Genomic DNA, 24,285 nt, shown 5'->3' with positions numbered 1-24,285 from the left:
ATCTCTGATTCAGTGACATTTGAAAGACATAATTACAGTAAGATGGCTGCATGCATGCCAACATGAATAGGTTTTTTTTTTTTTTTTTGAGATAACTGATCCCAGAGTGGGGCAGGAATTATTTTCTTATGTATTCTACTGGCATTTGTTTTGTCGGAACATAACAAATTATACATAAATCCTATTTTATAAATGGTATGCTGTGCTTTAAATACAGCCCAATATGTCATTCTGTCAGAGATTAGCAATAGCAAACTGTTTTTTTGATTGATTCATTATTCTCAGTGCCCAATTGATAAAATTATTACCAAATTTATGATGAAAAATTTCCTTTAAATGAATTATTTACATAGTTTATGCTGAAATAATAACAAAGGCATTTTTTAGGTTTTGCATTTTAAAATTATTACCAAGCCACTGACACATCTTCCTCGTCACCCTGAGAATTCCCTATAGCATTAATGATTTATTAGATAGCTACATAAATGGTGTTTGGTTACCACTAATATGAAATTTGTGTGACAGCCTGAGTTACTTTTTTAATAGTACCTGGCAGTTTTCAGGAAAGTCTGCAACTCTACATCACCTCAAATTTCTTGTTTGATATTTTATTCCCATTCATTTTTATTTTAAATGTCTAAATGCCCTCACTGAATTAAGAACACATAGCTTTGGCAAACCCTGTGCTTGCTATGTACTTGCTATGTAGAAGGCTTGGATGGCATCACCGACTCAATGGACGTGAATTTGAGCAAGCTCCAGGAGCTGGTGAAGGACAGGGAAGCCTGGCGTGCTGCAGTCCATGGTGTCGCAAAGAGTCGGACGCGACTGAGCGACTGAACTGAACTGAAACTCAAAGATTACATCTAAATGGCACCAGTGAATCAGACACAGAATTAAGCCCACATCATCATTCAACATTTGACTTTTGTCTTTTGGGCAGCGAATAACTTGGTTGTCTTAATTTGAGTAATTAAATTAGTGAGTCCTTGCTTGGGTTTTCTCTAGCCAATTCCTTTAGGAATCCACAGCTTGAATTCTCTGAACTGAAAACTTATCACATTCACCTTATTTATGGTTTCCTGGTCAAGATTTTTATCACAGTGCCTTCTGAACTCTAGGGTAATTACCATGAATTCAGAAATCTGAGTTTTCCTGTTTATAAAGTTTTGGCCTAAATTTTTCTTTCTTTGGTCACAGAACACTTCCCTTTCAACTCAGTCTAAGCAACACTAACTGTGGAACTCTTGTGTTCTGTTCTAAGAGGGCAGATAAGGACAAAAATTTGATCTGTCTGTGTAACAAGGCATGGAGTTCCCTTTTATCTCTTTATGGATTAGGCAGTGATCCTCTGATGAATGGGTAAATCCCAATATGTATCGAATGAGTCCCCATTTTACCGATTTGGTTTCAACTCTGAAACCAAAGAAGAGAATCTCCAAAAAAGATGACCTTGAAGGCCCTTTTAAACTTACTTATTCTATTAATTTTCTAAAGGATCTCAGTTTCATCCTTCATTCCCTCCAAAGAAGCAGTTAGAAGACAAAATACATTTGATTTTCATTAGCTCTTCAGCACTGCTTTTAGCCTTAATAAACATTTTCACAAAATTTAAGATTTAGAAAGAGCTGTTGAATTCATACCAACAGAAAGAAGGAAAGACAGAGGAAAGAAAGAAAGAAAACTCCTTGTTTTGAAATCTTTCAAACTGTATGAAGGAATGAACTTCTCACAAATGCCCCGAAGAAAGCACAGAATCTAAGTCAATAGAATTCACTCGAGAACACTTGGCACTAAACAGAAAGATCAAGGCCTCGGACAATAACCTGAAAAGAAGTAATTTGAGAATCCTAAGTCCAGCTGAACACCCTGTGATAGAAAGCCCCAATTGATTTGAAAGTTAAAGAGACAAATTGTAAACCTTTCTTATTCATTTATTAAATTTCTGGGCCTTGGGTTAAAAATACAGATATGGATTGTTTTGCACTTTTAAAGTATCTTTCTGACAAAGTCAGAGTCTTTAATAAAAGTTCAATGAATGAAAAATTTCACACTGGAGGCAGTCGATATACTCTTGGACTAAATTTACATGATTCATCTTTAGAGAAAAAGACCTGGACAGTTGAAAAATGCTCTGTTCTTAAATGAAGTAGAAGGCCATTTTTGTCCTGTTTAGAGTCCAAGTTACTTCTGAAAGTATATCTGAAATGTAACATTGTTAAAAACTTTAGAATTGTTAATAGCTTTGGTGTTTCTAAAAAGCTTACTTTTTCAATTGTCAGTGTGAATTGATAAAAATAATTTCATAAAAAGAATATGTGACTGACATAAATAGGGATTAAGGTCCAATACTCTGACCACCTGATGTGAAGAGCTGACTCATTGGAAAAGACCCTGATGCTGGGAAAGATTGAGGGCAGGAAGAGAAGAGGGGGACAGAGGATGAGATGGTTGGATAGCATCACTGACTCAATGGACCTAAGTTTGAACAAACTCTGGGAGATGGTGAAGGACAGGGAAGCCCTGTGTGCTACAGTCCATGGGGTCACAAAGAGGCAGACACAACTTAGCGACTGAACAACAGCAATTTATGATGCTGTACAAATTTCAGAAGAGAGTTTTGTGTTGATTGGCTCTGTCAGGCCTTGATCCATATGTCCTCAAAGAAAAAAAAAAGGAAAAGAAAAATCACTGGACGACTGAAATGAAGGAAACATTCAGCTCAGAAAGGCTAACTTTATACAACAGATATTCAAGGCAGACAATTGTTGCTATTTTTTTTTAATTAAATGAAATTACCCTCCTGAGAAAAGGGCAGTTGGAAGCTTTCAATAACTGGCTTTCTTTTAGTAAAAGGCTTTCTTTTAGTAAAACAGAAATTGAATGTCTAGCCAGAAGATCAAGATGAAAATCTCCTATGTGTCCTCTATATCGAATTAGCTAAAATCTATTAAAAATTAATATGTATATTATTAAAATAAAATCTGTTTAAAATAATTTGGCAGCTCTGTGGCCAGTTTTTCTAAGGATGGTCAAGCATATACAGTTCTTTCCTAAGATGTACATGTTAGGAAGGGGGAAGATTTTTTCCTATCAGTATTTTTATCATGCCAGAAAATAGAAAGATATACATACACATAAAATTTTCATTACAACTTCATTTCCTTTGGCTTTTTTCCTTACAGACATTTTCCCTTATTGTTTCTTTCCAAAATTCTATTTATGAGATTATTTTTTTTCAGTCCACATTAAAAAGTTAGTTGTACAGAATATCTTTAACTTTTCTTACTTAAGACTTCATCTGTTCATTATGTTCATTAAATAGTGGGGAAATGTGTGTTGTTTAACTACAGAATTCTTCTTCAAACTGTGCTTAATTAATTTGAAGGTATGGTTTTAGAAAACGTATCTTAGCATTTCCAAGATTATTGACCTTCGTTTCACTTTTGAAAATGTAGGTTACTTTGAAAATTGTGGCATTGTGGAATTGAAATGTAGACTTAAAATTTGTAAGGACACCATCTATATTTCAATTTATTTATTTGATGTGTTCATTTTTACCAGCTCGGACACAGTTTGAGCCATTCTCTGTGCCCTGGCAGCAGTTCGAGATTTCATAAGGTTGACTGTGATCTTAACACACTGTTCTCATTTCTGACAGTATTTTCAGTTTTAACATCTTTAAGAGCACATCATTTTCCCTACACTATCATATCTAGTCCTGTGAAGAATGGATACACCATGCTTACCACCTGGATTTTGTTCCTTAATGACAGACCCATAAAATCATAGAGCTGGAGAAAGTCTTAGAGTCTGCAGCGTACTGGGAGCTCTCTGAGACTTACCCTTGGTCCTTACCTCACTCTGGTCTGGAAAGAGAAGGGACTTTTTTCAATGTGAATTCCAGTGTAACTCTACCCAGCTGAAGAGGGGCTTTCCATCTGGGAAGTCACAGGAAGGTGTTCAGAGGAAACCTGGCTGGATTTCTGCGGGTCACATCTGTTCCCTGGGCTTAAAAGTGGGTTTCTTTCTCCTTCCATAAGAATGAAGCTGCTCTCTGTTCACCATGAAAGGAGGCTCTGCCAGTTATTGACACCCTTATGCAGGTAAATTATAATACATATTGAGATTCATATGTATCAGAAATTGCACAAGGTTGTAAATGTGATTTTCCAACTTTTGGTCAAGGTTGTATGCATATTCATGCTGCTCTTTTTCTCCAGACTGGTACCCAGGGTAGATAAAATATTAAAGGAGAAAATTAAATAGAGTCAAGGCTGAGAAGATGTGATAGTAACTCAAAGGCCCAGAAGTGAAATAGAAGTGTAAAGAGAGAGGAGTGAAGAGAAGAGTTTGCTGGAGTCTGAGTCCCAAGGTAGGTGGTAGACTTGAGAAGTTCTGTTCAAAGGGGCCTGAAAGTGCTCAGAAGAAAGAGTTCCACAGGTGGAAGTCAGGACCTAACAGAGACTCTGGTCCTCAAAGAGCACCTTATCCCCTCCCTAAAGTTATGTAAAAGGCTACCAAGTAAACTGCTACCAAGGACTTCCCAGATGGCTCAGCAGATAAAGAATTCTCCTGCAGTTCAGGAGATGTGGGAGATGCAGGTTTGATCCCCTCTCAGAGGAGGAAATGGCAACCCACTCCAGTATCTTTGCCTGGAAAATCCGATGGATAGAAGAGCCTGGCAGGCTATAGTCCTTGGGGTCACAAAGAGTCAGACACGACTGAGCGAGCAAGCAAGCAAACTGCTGCCAAATCACTGTCTTTGGTTCTAGATAACAGAGCTGATCTAGGTTACCAGGAACTGAAACAGGTCAACAGTGGTTCAGCAGTGGGTCCTGAAATGTCCTCAGTCTCACTGCAAAGACTTTAACCCACCGTTCTAAAACCTGCTTCTGGAATAAGGGCAAAGAGATGTGGATGAGCAGAGATGATTTAAAAAATAATAGCAACATCAATAAAACCAAGAATTCAGCAAGAAGAGAAATGAAAATAGAATAAGGGTATAAAAGAATGAGACTAAAGAATTGGAAGTCTTAATCTTATAAGCTTGATCCAATAGATATGTGATACATACTCACTCCCATTTAAGAATATAAAATAATTTTTTGTTTTTTTCTAAGTTTTTATTGAAATACAGTCGATTTACAATGTTGTGTTAGCTTCAGGTGTACTGCAAAGTGATATACTCATATATATATATATACTCTTTTTTAAACATTGTCTTCCATTATAGTTAAAAGATATTGAGTACAGTTCCCTGTTTAATACAGTGAGTCCTTGCTGGTTATGTGTGGTAGTTCAGTTCAGTTCGGTCGCTCAGTCATGTCCGACTGTTTGCAACCCCATGAACTGCAGCACAGCAGGCCTCCCTGTCCATCACCAACTCCTGGAGTCCACCCAAACCCATGTCCATTGAGTCGGTGATGCCACCCAACCATATCATCCTCTGTCGTCCCCTTCTCCTGCCCTCAATCTTTCCCAGCATCGGGTGTATATTTTAATCCCAAACTTCTAAATTTATCCCTCACCGACTTTTCCCCTTTGGTAACCATCTTTATGTTCTATGTCTATGAGTCTATTTCTGTTTTGTAAATAAGTTCACTTCTATCATTTTTTTATATTTCACATATAAGTGATATCATATGATATTTGCCTTTCTCTGTCTGACTTAGTTCACTGAGTATGATAATCTGTGTGTATCAATGTTGCTCCAGATGGCATTATTTTATTATTTTTTATGGCTGAGTAATAATATATACTTCCCTGGTGGCTCAGATGGTAAAGCGTCTGCCTACAATGCGGGAGACCTGAGTTCGATCCCTGGGTTGGGAAGATCCTCTGGAGAAGGAAATGGCAACCCACTCCAGTACTCTTGCCTGGAAAATCCCATGGACGGAGGAGCATGGTAGCTTACATACAGTCGATGGGGTCGCAAAGAGTCGGACACGACTGAGCGACTTCACTCACTTAATCACTTAATAATATATATTATTACTCAGTATATACATATATATGTGTGTATATATATATATATATATATATATATATATACCACATATTTATCCATTCATTTGTTGATGGACGTTTAGATTGCTTCCATGTCTTGGCTATACTTTTACAGTACACATGGCACATTTGCAAATATTGATCCCATAATGAATCACAAAGAATGTCTTGACAAGTTTCAGTGAACAGGTAACATGCAGTCTAATGCTGTAAATTTCACAGTAGAATTTTTTTTTTTAATCTTTCTATCCTTTACTGAATAAGCTATCTTGTGAGGCTCTTGTTTCTTGTGGAAGAGGGATAATTGAAAGTTATTGTAAGGGGTAACTAAAGGGGATTAAAAGTATGATACTGGATTGACCAATGGTGAAATCTGAAGCAGAGAGACTTATTTAGAGAACTATTGAATTAATCCAATTACAGGTAAAGAGGGATTTATACCTGATGTGATGGGGAAAAGGCAGCTTAGTGTAGCAGTGAAAAGACTGTAGGCTTTGAATCACACAAACCTATGCTCACTAGGAGCTTCACCGATAACTTATTATACCTTTCTGAGTCACTTTGCAGGGTTGTTGTGAGGACTAGAGATAATATATGGAAACATCTTTGCAGTTCCTGGTACATAATTCCTGCTGACCAAATGTTAGACTGGTGGCCGTGGGGAGTGAAAGTTAAGGGTATATGATGCTTCTGTGTGAAAAATAGAATGAAAATTACTTCATAATTGACTCTACTTTTGAAGTACAGAAGATTGTATTTCAGGAACTGTAGGAACCCAATATTTGAATAAAAATTGAATCCAGATATGTTTTTTACATAGTTTCAAAAATCTAGGCATTCATAAATGTCTAGATAATTAATTTACTGTTTTTTTTAGTTTTTATTCACACATTTGGAGCCATGTCAATAGCCCACAGCCTACAAATCAACCTAGCAGTTATATAATTCCTATTTTGACCCCAACTAAGACGTTTTAAGACGTAAGAATAAATATGATGCATCTAAAATTTAAAATCTAAGTATTTACTTAGTGTTTCACCATTTTCAAGTTGTCAGTGCACAAATCAGCCTCAGGTCCCTTTATAATTGGCACATGCACTTTTCCTTGAATTCGATATGAGTTTAACTAAACTGTAACCCACTTCACTATTGAGAAAGTAGAGCTTTATCTGAAGTTCAATCTTTATGCTATTTTCTATGTTTTAAGTAATTTGCAGGATAAAATTATGAATAGTTTAAATCAGTCACTTTTTAAATATGGAAAAATTAAAGATCTTGATATTTAAAATCCTTTTATTGAAATAGCTTCATGACTTATATAACGTGTACATTTGCTAGAACAGAGATGTTTAAAAATTTATTTTTAATTGAAAGCCATGAGGGAAAAATTATGAACCATGAACAGAAAACACAAAATATATGTGATACTATAAATAAAAAGTATATCTGTGTATTTTAATATTATGTATCACTAGTTGAATGGGGACACCAAAGAAGATGCAGAATCAAATAAGCAAGTAAATAAACATGATGGATAAGAAAGTATGGAAGATTTAAAGATTTATCTCAAAAATATGAAATAGAGAACTTTTTAACCTTTATAAAAAAGGAAGCAGAGATACACCTGAAATATCACCTTCTTTAATGTGATGTTAAGTCTCACTGTGCTATACTATACTTTCTTATTTAAATATCTTTTCTTACTTAAAGGATGGTACCTACTACCATCCTTTCTAGATGCAGAGGGCATGATGTCCTGTCTTCCATTTCAGGAAATTCTAACTGGCTTCTTCTTTCAATCTTGTCACATTCCTCCTACTTATAAATTATTCCAAAAGTGTTTCCCTTTTTTTTTTAAGCATCTCCAGTGTCTTCTTGAGGTCTATTTTGAGATATATTGATGCCCCCAGTTGCTGCCATCTGTACTATGTTTTGCTTTGTTCACATTATAAAATGTTTCAATGAGCTTAGTATATATGATGCTTTCATTTTCTTGGTATCTGGTCACTTGTAAATTCAACTTCCAATTAAGTGGAATTCTTGATCAACAACAATAAGTCAACCACAAAATCTGAAGGTTTTTGTAAAGTCTTTCTTTTGTTTTATCTTTGCCTTTTAGTAATAAAATTACCTCCCTTCTTCTTAAGATCTCTTCATCTAGGTTTTATAAAAGAACAAAATTCTAGTTCTTCACCTAACCACCATATCTCTCCTTGCCTCTTTCGAAGGTTATTTCCTCATTCCACCTTGCGTCTCCTTCCAAACACACTTTTCTTGTTTAATATCTACTTAATCATAGAGATCACATTTAGTTTCTCCAATTTTGATCATCACTTTCAATGTAATCGCTTCTAAAGATCCAAATTTAACCTTGACTTTAATCTACCTATGTTAAGGCTTAGTTGCTTCAGTCATGTCTGACTCTTTGCAACTGTATGGACTACAGCCTGCTACATACTTGTTATTTTTTCATACCCTTCAGTGCCTAGGAGAGTGCTCTATACCATACTGGGTGATTAATAAGAATATTTTAACTGATTTTACACATCAGAACTTGCTCATCCAATTATGCCTCCTTCTTCTGTAAATTTCCTCTCCTAATCTCAATTTTTCACTCTCATCTGAGTTTTCAAAAAAACAAAAAAAGTCAAGTGTGGTTCTTAGCTATTGGAAAGCAAATACACGCTTCTTAAATTCCTAGGTGAAAAGGTGTCAATTAAATACCACAGAGGTAAAATGGCTGACTTTCCTTCAGCCAGCTGCCTGTTCTTGTTTGTTTATTTGTTTGTTTGTTTTTTACTAGTTAGAGCCACTTTGTGGGCCAACTGACCTCGCTTAAGATGACACACATCCAGGTTTGCCTGGGACAGTTCCATTTTATGCCTCTTGTCCTGGATTAATGATGAAGAGTTACTCCCTTTCACTCTCAAAAGTGTCCTGGTTTTGATGATAAATTATATGGTTACTTCACCTTTACTGCCTCCTGTTGAAATGAATTTTTTAAAATAGAAACTAAAAGGAAACACTCTGTAATATTTCAACCATGTGTCATTGAAGATTCCCCTACGATAAAAGCCACAAGCACTTTTATTAAGGGCTGAATTTTGCGATTTGGATGGGAAATGTGTTTGCTCTGAGATGGCCTCACAGTGTCTGCAAGTCCCACCTTAGATGATGTTCAGTGAAGCGTGAGGATGAGCTGAAGTTGATGAATTTATAATAGGCACCACCCTGGGCTAAAGGCAGGAAGTTGTACATGACTAAAGAAAACCAGAGAAACAGCTTTCAAAGAAAAGAGCATGGGACCAACTAGCCTGCACTTGACCTGAGAGCTACTGCCCACTGAGGAAAGGAAACAGTTTCTAAATTAGATTGAGTTCAAACTGGGCCATAGATGCTACAAACCAAGGATCACAGATGGAAGATGGATGAAGCTGGGAACCTGTAAGGGGAAGAGAAGCAAGGAGCATAAGGGGTATGCTGGCCCTAACGTCAGCCACAGTTCGACTGCATGGGTTAAAGGAATCAAGAAACTGTTTGTATATTTCCTCCGAGACATCATAGCTCTTAAAAAAATTCTTGGCAATGTTTCAGTTATCCTACAGAAGTCTGCTCAATGTAGGCTCTCAGATTTCAGCAAGGGGTTTGCTGTTAAGTGTTTCAGTTCTGATTCACGGCAAATTTTCATTTATAGGAAACTTTCAAATTAACTCAGAGAACAAACATATACAAGGAGTTGACAAAGCATGTTTTCAAATCTTAAAAGGAAAAAGAATCATTTAAAATTCTCCTCTCTCTCTCTCATATATACATACATATATATATATATACATATATATATACACACATATGTATATATATGTGTATAAATAAAATCAGCCCAGGTACTATTACATTGCTAAAGAGGCCTTCAGTTCCTCTCATTTGCAGTGTCATTTATATGTAATGGTTTGTTTCACTTGTAAAAAATAAAAAATTATGTAGCCCCACTCAGCAGTGAAGAATCTGCCTGCAGTGCAGGAGACATGGGTTCGATCCTGATTCAGGAAGATCCCTCGCAGAAGGAAATGGCTACCCACTCCAGTATCCTTGCCTGGGAAATCCCATGAACAGAGGAGCCTAGTGGGCTTCATGGGGTCGCAAAAGAGTTGAACATGACTTAGTGACTAAACAACAACAGCAAATTCTCCATCGGCTTTGTCTAGAAGCGTGCTCCAAAGGGCTGTGGTGATACCTCAGCTTTCTTTTGCTACTCTTCTTGGTGGATTCCAACAGACAGGCTGCACTTGCAATCAAATTTGTGCCTCCTGAAGTTGTCAGTTCTGGTCTGAAATAGCATGACGGAGGGTTCATTTGTTTTGTCGGAGTTCCAAAGGGCACCCAAGTTTTATCCCCTGGTCCCCTCCCTTTCTTGCTTTTCAAAATAATTCCACAGTGCCACTTGGATTTTGGCCCCAACTCCAGGGCATGGGCATGTGGTCTAGATGGGGCTCCTGCTCACCTTCCCAATGGAAGATGCTGAGGCTGAGAGGAATGGGAAAATGAAATTTGAAGTTATTAATTTTAAAATTCCCAAACCAGTTGCTGTACCTGTCATTTTAGGGTTCTGAATTTCATTAGTGTTGACAGAGATGAACGACACATCCTAATTGAGGGCTGGCACCTGCAGCTTGACAGTACTGCTTCTCTATCAGCAGGAGCGTGGGGCCTCATTCCCCATGGCTGATGTTCTGAGAGGCAGTCACCATCTCCACGGAGTGTGCAGTTGGAGGAGGGCAATGGACCTGCAAGTCAGCATCAAACGAGAAATCTCTTCTTCTTTCTCTATTCCTGTTTCCCTTCAGTCACTCTCTTGTATCTCCTTACCTCTAATACAGTGAAATTCTAAGCCCTATAGAATATAAAGAGAAAAGAGTGAATGAGGATAGGAGGAAGAAAAATAATGAGAGAAAAGGAAGAAGTATGATGGGCTAGAGGAAAAGAGAACAAATACTGGAGCTCATTTAAATGAAATCTCATGATTTTTATACTATGTTTTCAGATCATTTTTCTGCTCACATACTTCTTCCTTTCAGTTTTATTCGTTTAGAAGCCTTAAAAGCAATAGCTTTGTGTTAACATCATGTCTATAAGTATGACTGTAGGAATAAAAGGCTTACTCATACCAATGAGTCTGAGTTATCTATTATGATTTTCAAATGAGATCAAAAAGGTTCAACTAACTACGTTTCTTATCTATCATTCCTTGTAAGTACAAACTTACACATACTTAGTGCTGTTACATATAATACACATTTATACAACTAGCCATACTTGGTGTGCTGTGGACATTCAATAACTGCTCATTTGCTCTGTTTAATAAGTGAGGTTATTTCCACAATCCATGAATGAAAATTTGTTTCCTTAGTTTAATATATATGTGAATGTTCAGTCTCTTAGTCATGTCTGACTCTTTGTGACCTCAAGGACTGCAGCCTGCCAGGCTTCTGTGTCCATGAAATTTTCCAGGCAAGAATACTGAAGTGGGTTGCCATTTCTTATCCGAGGGGATCTTCCTGATCCAGGGATCAAACCCTTGTCTCCTGCATCTCCTGTGCTGCAGACTGATTCTTTACGTAGTCTGAGGCATGGTGGTAAAGAATCACATATATAGTAAGTAGCAAAAATACATCTGAAATTCTGATCTGAGTCAAATGTTCTTAATTGTCATTCCCTTCATCCCCTTACTGAAGGGGATGCTTCAGTAAGGAAGCATTACCACTGAGGCTCAGATGGTAAAGAATCTGTCTGCCAGTGTGGGAGACCTGGGTTCGATCCCTGAGTCAAAAAAGTCCCCTGGAGAAGGTAATGGCTACCAACTCTAGTATCCTTGCCTGGAGAATTTCATAAACCAGAGGAGCCTAGTGAGCTACATTCCATGGGATTGAAAACAGTTGGACATGACTGAGTGAAATACTTACTATGTATATATATGTATATCTCTTAATGTGTTTTACTTGAAAACTTAAAATATTTTAAAACACAGAATTATTTAATATATTTATTAATAAATGCAATTACTTGGCTTTTCCCATAAGCTATTCTGTAGCTATTTGAGGGTGGGAGGATGAAGGGAATGACATTTAACTCAGATCAGAATTTCAGATGTATTTTTGCTGCTTACTATATAAGTGATTTTGATAAAAATTGTTTGCACTACCAATTAGTAAGAAAAACAAATGGGTAATTCTGTAGAAAAATGAGTAGATATTTTGAATACGAAGGCCCCAAAAGAAGCTGTTCAGATGGCCTGTGACCATCAGGGAAAATTAAGGTAGTATCTAATGTAATACCAAATGCAGTCCAGAGAACGGTTAATATTAGAAAGCCTGCCCATAGTATAGTAACTCTTATCAATTTCTAGTGGAATTTCAAAATGGTGAAACCACTTTAAAAAGCAGTTTTCCATTCTCTAGTGAAGGTATGTATAGGCATGGTCATATAATCCAACAGTTCCAATTTTAAGTATAGGTCCTAAAGAAATGCATGTATACATGTGACAGAGGACAGGAGCAGCAAAGGTTGTAGAAACATCATTCAAAACAATCACAAGGCAAAAATAATGCTAATATCACCAATGGGAGAATGGGTAAAGTATGAATTAACAAAAATGATTGAAGTTCAGTTATAAACAACGCCATCAATGGAATTTCAACAACATAAATTTGAACCGAAAAACCAGACATAAATGAATAAGCACTGTATGATTATGATTATAAAAAGCCTTAACTGCATTGTACAAGGAGAGATATTTAAGTAGTAAAGCAATAAAATGACTGGTATAGAAGTTGAGGTAGGAGTTATCTGTAAGGAGGAGGAAGGAGGTGGGATTAAGAAGAAAATTTAGAGAGTGTCTGCTGCTGCTGCTGCTAAGTCACTTCAGTCGTGCCCGACTCTGCGCGACCCCATAGATGGCAGCCCACCAGGCTCCTCTGTCCCTGGGATTCTCCAGGCAAGAATACTGGAGTGGGTTGCCATTTCCTTCTCCAATGCATGCATGCATGCTAAATCGCTTCAGTTGTGTCCAACTCTGTGCGACCCTATGGACAACAACCGACCAGGCTCCTGTCTAGGAACTGGTAATATTCTATTTTTTGACCCAGGTAGTACTTCCTGGTGCATTTCTATTTTGTACACTTTTTCTTACATGCGTTGTTTTCACAATAAAATTAAATCTTTAAAATGCAATATTATTACTCTTTGTACCGACTTATACCAAATCTCCCAAGGAAGAAATTCACAGTATCACAAGCAAACATATTTGGCTTTATAAATCTAATCTTTATTGTGATCCACACAGTCAAAGGCTTTGGCATAGTCAATAAAGCAGAAATAGATGTTTTTCTGGAACTCTCTTGCTTTTTCGATGATCCAGCGGATATTGGCAATTTGATCTCTGGTTCCTCTGCCTTTTCTAAAACCAGCTTAAACAGGAAGCAACAGTTAGAACTGGACATGGAACAACAGACTGGTTCCAAATAGGAAAAGGAGTACGTCAAGGCTGTATATTGTCACCCAGCTTATTTAACTTATATGCAGAGTACATCATGAGAAACGCTGGGCTGGAAGAAACACAAGCTGGAATCAAGATTGCCGGGAGAAATATCAATAACCTCAGATATGCGGATGACACCACCCTTATGGCAGAAAGTGAAGAAGAACTAAAGAGCCTCTTGATGAAGGTGAAGGAGGAGAGTGAAAAAGTTGGCTTAAAGCTCAACGTTCAGAAAACTAAGATCATGGCATCTGGTCCCATCACTCCATGGGAAATAGATGGGGAAACAGTGGAAACAGTGTCAGACTTTACTTTTTTGGGCTCCAGAATCACTGCTGATGGTGACTGCAGCCATGAAATTAAAAGACGCTTATTCCTTGGAAGGAAGGTTATGGCCAACCTAGATAGCATGTTTAAAAACAGAGACATTACTTTGCCAACAAAAGTCCGTCTAGTCAAGACTATGGTTTTTCCAGTGGTCACGTATGGATGTGAGAGTTGGACGGTGAAGAAAGCTGAGCGCCGCAGAATTGATGCTTTTGAACTGTGGTGTTGGAGAAGACTCTTGAGAGTCCCTTGGACTGCAAGGAGATCCAATGAATCCATCCTAAAAGAGATCAATCCTGGGTGTTCATTGGAAGGTCTGATGTTGAAGCTGAAGCTCCAATACTTTGGCCACCTCATGCGAAGGGTTGACTCATTGGAAAAGACCCTAATGCTGGGTAGGGTTGGGGGCGGGAGGAGAAGGGGACGACAGAGGATGAGATGGTTGGATGGCATCACCGACTCGATGAACATGGGTTTGGGTAGACTCCGGGAGTTGGTGATGGACAGAGAGGCCTGGCGTGCTGCAATTCATGGGGTCGCAGAGAGTCGGACACGACTGAGCGACTGAACTGAATTGAATTGAACTGAAATCTAATCAGAAATTTTCAATTTTTAACCCATCTCCTTAATCACATTTATATTCTGTCTCTTCAACCCAGTGTCCTTAGATTAAAATTAGAGGTCTTGAATCAGAATTTTAAAATGATTGTTTTAGCCTAATGTGTTTGCAAAAGAATATCAGTTAGGAGAAAAAGTTCCTATTTTTTGATAGTTTGGGCTTGCTTAAGATTTGATTTGATTTGATTTGATTTCATAATTCTTGTCCTTGATTGGGTTGCTCATATTCTTTGGCATGTCTCCCATATGGTTTTCTTACCCATATTTACTCCACATCCCCAGAGTGAAAAACAATCATCTTCCACGGGAACTGTGGAGAATTTCTGAGGACCCACCGTCTGGCTCTTCAGTACCTTACCCTGAACTTCACCTTGTGTGGTCTAGCAAGACAAGGCATAGGTAGAAGGTGTTGGACTAACCGAGAATGACTTTCTGGACCCTATACTAATCAGTAGTTCACATTCAACCTTAAGAAAGTTTGGGAATTTCTTAAACGTGTGTTTGGCTGAGGGCTCATCTAATCTTCTTGACGAATTGAGAAAGAACCTGAGGTTAGACCCAGGTCTAAGGCAGCTGGGGAAGGGGTGAGTCCCAGAGTGGAAATCCCCAGGATGGAAAAACACAGCTAAAAACTCCCATTTCATTTTATCCCATCAAGCAGTTCTTTCCTCAATTTCACTGTAAAACCCTCAGGGAAGAACATATTAGAGAGGAGACATGTATTCTCCCAACCCCAGTTGTTTAGCAGGCGACAGAGAACAGAGTGTCAGATATTTGTCAGTCTTCACCTGTATTTCCTTTTTTTCACCTCCTTGCATTGTCTGTATGTTATTCCCAAGCATACCTTGGCCTGGGCCTTCAGTGAAGTCCTAAGGCAATGGTCCAAGGTAAGGGAGGAGCAGAGCTGATGCCCTCCTTCCACCTTTCTCGTCTTGGAGTGGCCATCCGTTGCCCTCCTTTCCTGGTTGTGATGACAAACAGCCTTCAGGTGCTCCAAAGTTTTCATACTTGTCGTGTTGCTGCCACCCTTGTTACTTCCTGCATTTGCATGTTTTACTCTGTAATATTTCAAGGATGTGTGTGTGTGTGTGTGTGTGTGTTTGTATGTGTGTTTGGTGGCAGGTAGATAAATTCAGCTTTGTGAGAGCCTGAGTCAGGGCCTGCTTGGGTGTATGTGAGCTTGATAAGCAGATATAAAAATGAGCCTGGAAAAGTATAGAATTCGTTACACATTAAGTTCATAGCAGGTAATAAATGTGGATCAAGTCAAATTTTGAAGGCAAGGCTACTGGGGAGAATCAAAACCAAGAAATCAGGTGTGAAAAATACAAAAAGTAGAAGGGGCAAGAAGGACAAAATAATCCACACAAGTTGAAGATGGGATGTTATGAGCCTCTCATGCAAGTTAAAAATACTGGGGATGCGGACTGATGCTCAGCATAGAGTAGCTATTCACTGAATTCAGTGATGCAATTTTTAAAGGTGAGTTAGGCAGTCAAAATTACTCAACTTCCTGCCTTTCACATTATTAAGCATCCTTTTTGTGACTAGGCTAAAGAGGACATGACAGACAATGGCACTGTCCACAGGGAGCTAGTGATAGAAAATGACATATGTAGAAGTATATATAATAATATAGACTTATGTACTTCAGTTTCAGGTTGATTGGCTTTGGTACACAGGTGAAGGATTTGGTATCCCACAAAGGCAGGGACTCTTCCACTGTAAAATATGACACAGAATAAAAGATTTATCATAATAAAATAATAATATTATTTATAATATTATTATCAACGATAAATAAAAGATTTATTTATTATTGGGGCTTCCCTTGTGGCTCAGTGGGTAAAGAATCCACCTGCAATGTGGGTGACCTGGATTGGATCCCTGGGTTGGGAAGATCCCCTGGAGAAGGGAAAGGCTACCCACTCCAGTATTCTGGCCTGGAGAATTCCATGGACTGTATAGTCCATGGGGTCACAAACAGTCAGACACAACTGAGTGACTAAACCATCACCATTTATTATTGATAATAAATATATCAATAATAAAGGGGAATTGATTTTTCCTAGGTGAGAAACTGACAATATCACCTACTGTGAGTGAGGAGGTGGCCAAAATTTGAAGATCTGTGGAGAGTTCAAAGACCAGAGTAAGAGAGATGAGGATGGAAACACAGAAGTGTTGTCAGAACTAAGACCAGTAGGGGTTGAAAATCATTACAGTGAACCGATGTGGGTTAATTTTGTGGTATTCTTAGCCATTTGCAACCACCCAGATTAGATTCATCCATGATTGAGGTTGTTGAATAAGTCTGAATGAAAGAAAATTCAAGACATGAGGACACTGGACAAGAGAGTTAATTGGACTGTTGCAAAATTAAGTGTTGACACTATGTAGAAACCTTTTGTTCAACACATCTAAACTGTCAAGATTGAAGAACAACCACCCTACTCAACAATAACTGGAGCAGCCTTCCACTAGTTGAATGCTATTAATTTTGCTTTGTAAAAACAGCTTCAATTAGAAATTAAAAGAAAATTATGTGCAAGATAGATGCTTTGAAAGCTTTCAGATACTATTCTCAGAGAAGGCAATGGCAGCCCACTCCAGTACTCTTGCCTGGAGAATCCCAGGGACGGGGGAGCCTGGTGGGTTGCCGTCTGTGGGGTCGCACAGAGTTGGACACGATGGAAGCGACTTAGCAGCAGCAGCAGCAGATACTCTTCTTTTTTATTTGAGTCTACAAAAATATTTAATAGCTACAACACTGGGTAATTTGAGAAGCAGTTACTAGACAAAAGTCTACCTTTTTAGCACTGAACATGCTAGAAAATAAGAGAGGTTTAGATGGGACCATGACTTAAGCTCCACTTCATTAATGCACAGAGAAATACTTGTCAAGATAAAGCATGAACATAATCTGTGGCAAATTGTCTTATCTCAGAATACACATTTGATGACCAAAGCAAACACAAAGAGTAAAAACACTAAGTCTGGTTTCTAAATTTTTAAGCTTCTCTGATGACTTGGTGAAGAGGCTTCCTGCAATGCAGGAGACCTGGGTTTGATCCTTGGGTCGGAAAGATCCCCTGGAAAAGGGAATGGCAACCCACTCCAGTATTCTTGCCTAGAAAATTCCATGGACAGAGTTGGACATAACCTAGTGACGAACACTTCCGCTTTTCTAAGTTTTTATTAGCTTTGGTTTATTACAAGTAGGTAGAAAACAGGTTCTACTCTGTGTCCTTTCAAGTTTTAATTAAGCACAATAGAACTAAACAGTCACTTAATATGATTACAGATTGAATCTAGCAAAACATTATCAGTCCTGGTGACCAAGAAGGATGTGCTGTTGTTAATAGAGATCTGAAAGGATTTCTCAAGTGGATAATGCAAACCTTGGCAACACCAATTAGGAGTATCTATTGATATTTGAGATCATTCTGATTCTGAAAGTTTCTGAACATGGAGATCAGCAGATTTATTTTATTTTGTTATAGCATGATACCTTTCAGCAGAAAGAAATGCCAACGGATCAAAGCCTGGACATGTGTTTAAAAAAAAACAGATACAGTGTAACCATCCACTAGCTAGGCAATCTTGAAAAAGGTTTTACTCTCTTAACCTCAATTTCTTCAACTATAAATCAAAGTAATGCTGCTCAATACTTTCTACAAGTTTTTTCAGTTCAAATATTATGTTGCTTTTAAAGATAACATTTTCTAAAGCATGCATATTATCTCCACACAGTGACTGAAGCAGCTTTTCAATAAAAAGAAAATAAATTATTTTGATGATATCTTACGAGGGTGATCTAACAGGTTTGTGGAGTAGGAAAAGTTACCAGAAAACATAAAACTTAGGTTTGTGTCTGGTAATTTCATCAAACGTTGTTGACCACATTTTCTGTAATGGCAACGTGAATTTTCATAAACTTCCTGTTGCTGGATCAAGATGCAATAATATGTACAAAAGAACGTTGATCAAATAGCATAAAAGGATGACAAAGAACTGTAAAAATATAAGTGACCTGGGGTCTGTGTGGGTTTGCTCACATGGCATCATTAACCTATAGATACTGAAAGGCTATGCAGTTGCATTGGGCTTAGGGCCACAGTACTTTCAGGTATGCCAGGAAAATACATAGTAGATTTGTTTGGATTATATGGATTGTACATAGTAGATCTGTTAGACCAATTCTCCTCCCAGTTAACCTTTTAATAAAAGCAACCCCAGATAATATCCCTGAAGGTTTATTTGGGTGACCTTATAGGTTGGATACTAAAATTCATTTGGATGAGAAAAAGCACAAGAACATACAAGGCAATTTTGAAAAAGTACAATGTGGAAGGCAGTGGCAGGGCAGGGGGTAGGGAGAGGTTTGTTCTGTATGATAACAGAACGTTTTAAAGAATGGATGTTAAAAACTCTGTCATTTTGGCCTGGGAATGGTCAAGAAACTATTGGTAGTAGGTGTCTCCACCCATCTATTTAATTTGATAATTTAGAATATTAAAATGGGGAAAACCTGAAAGATTCTACAGGATGGTGACAATTCATTGTCCTTCCTGCCCTCCCAAAACTTAGAATCCTGACATTCACAAAATTTGAAATGTAAAAGAACAAAACTATAAAAACCATAGGATCAAATGTAGGAGAATGTGCTCACAAATTTGATCCTGGTTTGAGTATATTTTTCATCAAGGTACAAAAGGCACAAGTCATAAAGAAAAAAAATTAAGAAATAATGAAGTGCTAAATAGCAACTCTATAAACAAGCTTAAAAGATAATTTGCAGACTAAAATATTTATACCATATATAGCAAATGGTTAATATTTACAGTGAAGAAAGAGCTGCTTAAAAACATTAGAAATCCAAAAAAAGATAAAAGGAGGAAGGAAAGGAGGGAGGGAGAGAGGAAAGAAGGAAGGAAGGAGCAAAGGATATGGACCATACTCATAGGGGGAAATATAAAAATTTCTATATGTATATTATATATATATTGTGTATGTTTATATGTTATATATACAATTTATGTATATATACAATTTATATATATGTAAAATCTATATATTTACATATATATGTATATACATATAAATGTGTATATATTTTATATATATTTACATACATATATGTAAAATGTATACCATTTATATTCACATATTATTTTTACATCTGGTGTATATTTATGTGTATTACATAAATATTCATATCTGAATATGGCCAGTTGTTGAGGGGGATTGATCTTCAACTGTCAGAGTGATTGGACCATTGAGAATAAACAAGCAAAACCAAAAGTCAGAAGTTGAAAACTAACGGTGGGTCTTGTATTAGGAAAAGCATAACTGAGATTGGAGAGTTGGGTTAAAACAAAACACATTTTTGAATATGAGAATCAGGGTCTTTAGAGTCTAGAGCTTCCTGACCTTCTACCATGATGTTACTTTCATACATCTAGGCTTAGAAAGGATACTTAATATGAACAGATTCCTCTAAACTGGGTGTGGGGATAGATATGACAGAAAATCTGAAGTTATTGATGGTCATTGATAGCATTCTTAAAGTCCTAGGACCAAATAAAACTGCTCTGCACTTTTTAAGGACCTTTGGGTGTTAGAGAAACAGGAATGGGTTACGGTTGAGGCAGTTTTACTTGTGTTTTTAGGTTTTGCTACCACCAAAAGATTTTATGAGAGACTGAAAAGTAAAACAGGAAAAAAGCTTTAAATTGGTTTTAAATGATTTTAAATTCTTATCACAATTAACCTGGGAATGCAAAGTCAAATTATACACAGTCAAATCAAAATAAAGTTTTCCAGTGATGTGGTTTGGCTTAATCAAGCATTTAACTACACTATAGCATTCTGTTTAAATTACATGAATTTTAAAAATACAATCCTATGTCAAGATAGACTTGATTTTCATGTATGTTTCTCCTATTCTTATACATTCAAAGCTATATTTATAGGTATTTATGTGAAAATAGCACCTTTAATTTTACTTCAGCCATGCCCAAGAACAGTTAATAGCTTTTATAGAGTCAGGTCAAGGTCTAAATTTACATGAAAGCTCATGGTGGTCTTGAGTACACAGTCTTGTTTTGCTTTAAATATAGTTAGGTTTCATTATGTGCCCAATAAATATTTTATTGCTCTTTCACAATGTCCATGGCTGTATAGCTCTCTTAACAGCCAAAACATTTGTTGAACTTCAGTTCTCTGAGTTATATCAGTCACGGGAATTTGGTTGTTTGGGAACCGAAAGGACAGTTTGCTTAAGGCAGAGAGAAAGCAGCCTGGGGGTGCCCTCTCCTCTCTCTGCCCGAGGTTCTCTCCTACAAAAAGGTCTGACCATCCCCAGGAGGTGATATGCTTTCTCTGGCCCTAAGAGCAGTCCTGAGGCTGGATGCCAGCAGAATGTTCCACCTCACCCCTGTTCTGCTCATCTCACTGCTTAACTCTTTCCCCTGTTTCTTTTCCTGTGTGCCCACGTCGACTTTGAACAGAGAGCAGTGAAGTGCCTTCCACAGGAAATGGTCGTCTAATGCTTCGAATAAATCACAGATGCTGGAACTCAGAATTGAAAACCTTCTGTGATCTCATCGTGAACTGTGTCGCCTGCCTTTCCCATTTCCCTTCGCGTAGCCCTGCCTCCAGGAGTCACATATTACATTCTTGCCTTGTGCTTTCACCCCACTCTAGCTTTATTCTCCTCGCCTTAAATACTCCTTCTCTCTTCCTTCTATCCCTATGTATTCTAACTTCTGCTATTCTTCAGGGCCTTGGTCAACTTCCAGATACTTCTAAAAACTTTCCTCAGCCCTCTATCCTTTTTCCTTGTTCGTCCCTTTGGAAGATCCTTGCTAATTCTCTCTGACATTCATCACCTTCGATCTCATCTTGTGGCATGCCTCATTTCCCAAGGAAATTCAGAAAAACAACCCAACAATCACACTTTGTTAAATTGTGAAATGAAGATAGCAACAAACTCCAAGCTTTCTCTCTATATTTTGTTTGGTTGAGAAGTATGCCACTGGCTGAAATGGTGGCTTAGAGCTCTCTGGACAATACTCGTCAGTGAAGGTGGATTCTGAGTCAAGAGGCCATTATGACAGCGAGTGTCACATTATGGAAATCTAGTTTGAGCAAGTCCAGTCTTTATTGGGGGAAATCTTGAGATTTTATAAAAATTAATATTAAAAAAGTTTTAATTTATTTTTTAGTTTTTGGCTACACTAGGTCTTCGTTGTTGCATGCGGGCTTCCTCTATTTACAGTGCTTGGGCTTCTCCTTGTGGAGCACAGGCTCTCTAGCACAAAGGCTCAGTAGTTGTGGTGTATTGGCTTGCCCCAAGGCAAGCAGAATCCTAGTTCCATGATCAGGGACTGAACTCGCATCCCCTGCATTGGAAAGCAGTTCTTAACCACTGGACCACCAGGGAAGACCCAAACCCTGAGCTCTGATCTGCAGTAGCTCATAAAGACTGAAGGAAACTGGGTTTCCATAGCACCGTTCTGTGTAGTCGCCCAAAGACAGCCCTCTTTCCCTTGCATTGAATAACAGAACCAGTTTTTATCTGGGTACCTTGGTGCCAGCTAAAATACTACGTATCCCTTCTTCCCTTGAAGTTTCATGTAGACCTGTGTTTTATTCAAAAGATGTAAGTGAAAGTTTCCCTCATGAACTATCTCTAAAGTGTGCTGCTTTAGCTCCTTTTTTCATCTTGCTGTTTGGTGTAAGGAGGCTGGACTGGATAATGGTCCAAACAGCCACCTTGGACCATTTGGAGAGAGCTGTACAGTAATGTAGAGATTATGGGAGGTGAAAAGTTTAGGTACATTTTTATATTAGGATTTGGGTCACATGCAGCCAAACTTACTTCTCATATGCCTGGTTCACTTCTGCTAATCCAAGAACTGTGAACTTAGTTCATTCCCAAACCATGAGAAAATGACAGGCAGCAGAACCCTGAGTCTACTGTGTGTGTTCTGAAAGATCATGCATAGATCAGACTCTTTGAAACAAAGACCAGAAAAATACTGACCTAAAACCAGGACCCCAAGCATTACACTACTGTGACCTCTCCCAGTCCTGTATCCATGGTCATGTCTGATTTTAGGCCACACTACTTCTCTTTTGGATTACTTGAAAGGTCTCTTGTCCAGTTTCTGCTTGTTCAGTTCTCTCTAATATAATAATGGAGTTATCTTTTCAAGTATTGATTTTTGAATGTTCTACTGTTTGCTAAAAGTGTAATTTTTTTTCCATTGCTATCTAATGTGTTCCAAGCTTCTTATCCAGGAAGGCAACACATGCTCTCAAATCAAGCTTTCTTTGGTTTGCTCCTGTCTATTCTTCCACGTGCCACCTGTACTTCATCAGAATATCTGGTTGTTTCTGTGATGAGTCTAGCAATGATTCAGCTCCTGCACATAGCCTTGTCCATATTATTCCTGATATTTGCAAAGTTTTCTCACACCTTGTCAGGGGTTTCATTCTACCTATCCTTAAAGACTCAGCTCTAATACTATCTCTTATTTTATACTTTCTTTGATAATAATAATGCCTTTTAAATTATGGGTATAGTAGTTTAATAATAATAATGACTAAATTTTAAGGAACTACTGCTTGCGTGCTAAGTCGCTTTAGTTGTGTCCAACTCTTTGAGACACTATGAACCATAGCCCACCATGCTCCTCTGTCCACAGGATTCTCCAGACATGAATACTGGAGTGGGTTGCCATGCCCTACCCCAGGGGATATTCCCAACCCAGGGATTGAACCAGCATCTCTTATGTCTTGCATTGGCAAGTGGGTTCTTTACCACTAGTGCCACCTGGGAAGCCTAAGGAACTACTATTAAGATGTAAATAGTCTGAAAGTTTAGAGTACTTGCAAGCTAAAAATTTAACCTGACAGTTTATTTATGTCTGTTTATCTGTCTATCCGCGCATACATAAATACATCCACCAGCTATATGTATCTGGGTCAGAGACAAAGGCCATTTATTACACACAACAAAGCAGCAGCAAGAGCAGCATTTTGCATGGATTCCTTAAGGCTGCAGTTCCTACAGGGTGATGTTGTGAGTGCCAGATGTTGCTTGTGCATCAAAGGAAAGGAACTCCAAAATTAGGAAACTCTGATCGTATATAGGGCTGCTGGTGACATGTCCATTCTCTCCTCTAGAAAGGAAGAGACATCACTGAGCTAAATTGTAAGCAAATGTTCCCAGGAGAAGAGGGTAAAGGCACTTTAGGATGATTACCCTGGAATGAAAGGGAAGGGAAGTTCTTTACCTTTATTGTCCCAGGATGTCTTCAGGGAGGATATGTATTCAGCTTTACTTTCCTGAAATATCTCCTTATACAAACATTGGCAGTAAATGCCTTTTTTCAGAGGGCTTGAAATATGGGATGATCATGGAGAATTGTCTTCCTCCAACTATGTGTCAGGCACATCATCTACAGTATTTCCAATCCTAGCTGTAACTGTGTAATGTAGATATTACTATTCCAGTTTTGCAGACAAAGAGGAAAAGTTAAAATCACATGCCCAAAGCTACAAAGTTACAAGTATTAGAGTCAGGACTCACTATGGTCATTGGATGTTAAAGTCAAAACTCTTTTCATCACAAAAATCAACATGGTACATCTTCCACTGAAAGCAACCTCATGAAGCTTAATGTGAGTTTATTTTATGGTGCATATTTTCTATTTTTCCTATTCTCATGTAAGCGTCTTGAGGGCAGAGTCATGCTTATATCCTCCACCGTGCCTAATAAAGTGAAT

At 37.9% G+C, this 24,285-nt stretch overlaps 1 protein-coding gene and 1 long non-coding RNA gene across 24 annotated transcripts in view; one reads left to right on the top strand and one right to left on the bottom strand.

Annotated features, from left to right (window-relative positions):
- LOC145516665 (uncharacterized) overlaps positions 1 to 24,285 on the top strand; it is a 207,836-nt gene that overhangs the window by 81,735 nt on the left and 101,816 nt on the right. The window lies entirely within an intron of this gene.
- LOC145516659 (uncharacterized) overlaps positions 1 to 24,285 on the bottom strand; it is a 165,957-nt gene that overhangs the window by 108,258 nt on the left and 33,414 nt on the right. For 3 of the 23 annotated variants that reach the window (XR_014061615.1, XR_014061613.1, XR_014061614.1), the window contains exon 4: positions 16,138 to 16,210. The exons of 16 other annotated variants lie outside the window; for them this stretch is intronic. The gene's annotated coding sequence lies outside the window, so the exon portion shown is untranslated. Of the gene's footprint in view, positions 1 to 10,599; positions 10,901 to 15,332; positions 15,450 to 16,137; positions 16,211 to 23,478; positions 23,680 to 24,285 lie in introns of those variants that run through there. 4 more of the 23 variants (XR_014061617.1, XR_014061621.1, XR_014061611.1 and 1 more) reach the window with 3 other exon arrangements.

Source organism: Giraffa tippelskirchi, chromosome 8 (genome assembly GCF_054371585.1).
Source record: "Giraffa tippelskirchi isolate mGirTip1 chromosome 8, T2T-mGirTip1v1.2.pri, whole genome shotgun sequence".
NCBI classification, from domain to species: Eukaryota; Metazoa; Chordata; class Mammalia; order Artiodactyla; family Giraffidae; genus Giraffa; species Giraffa tippelskirchi.
The sequence above is the reverse complement of the archived record's forward strand: the minus strand, read 5'-3'. Positions and strand labels throughout refer to the sequence as shown.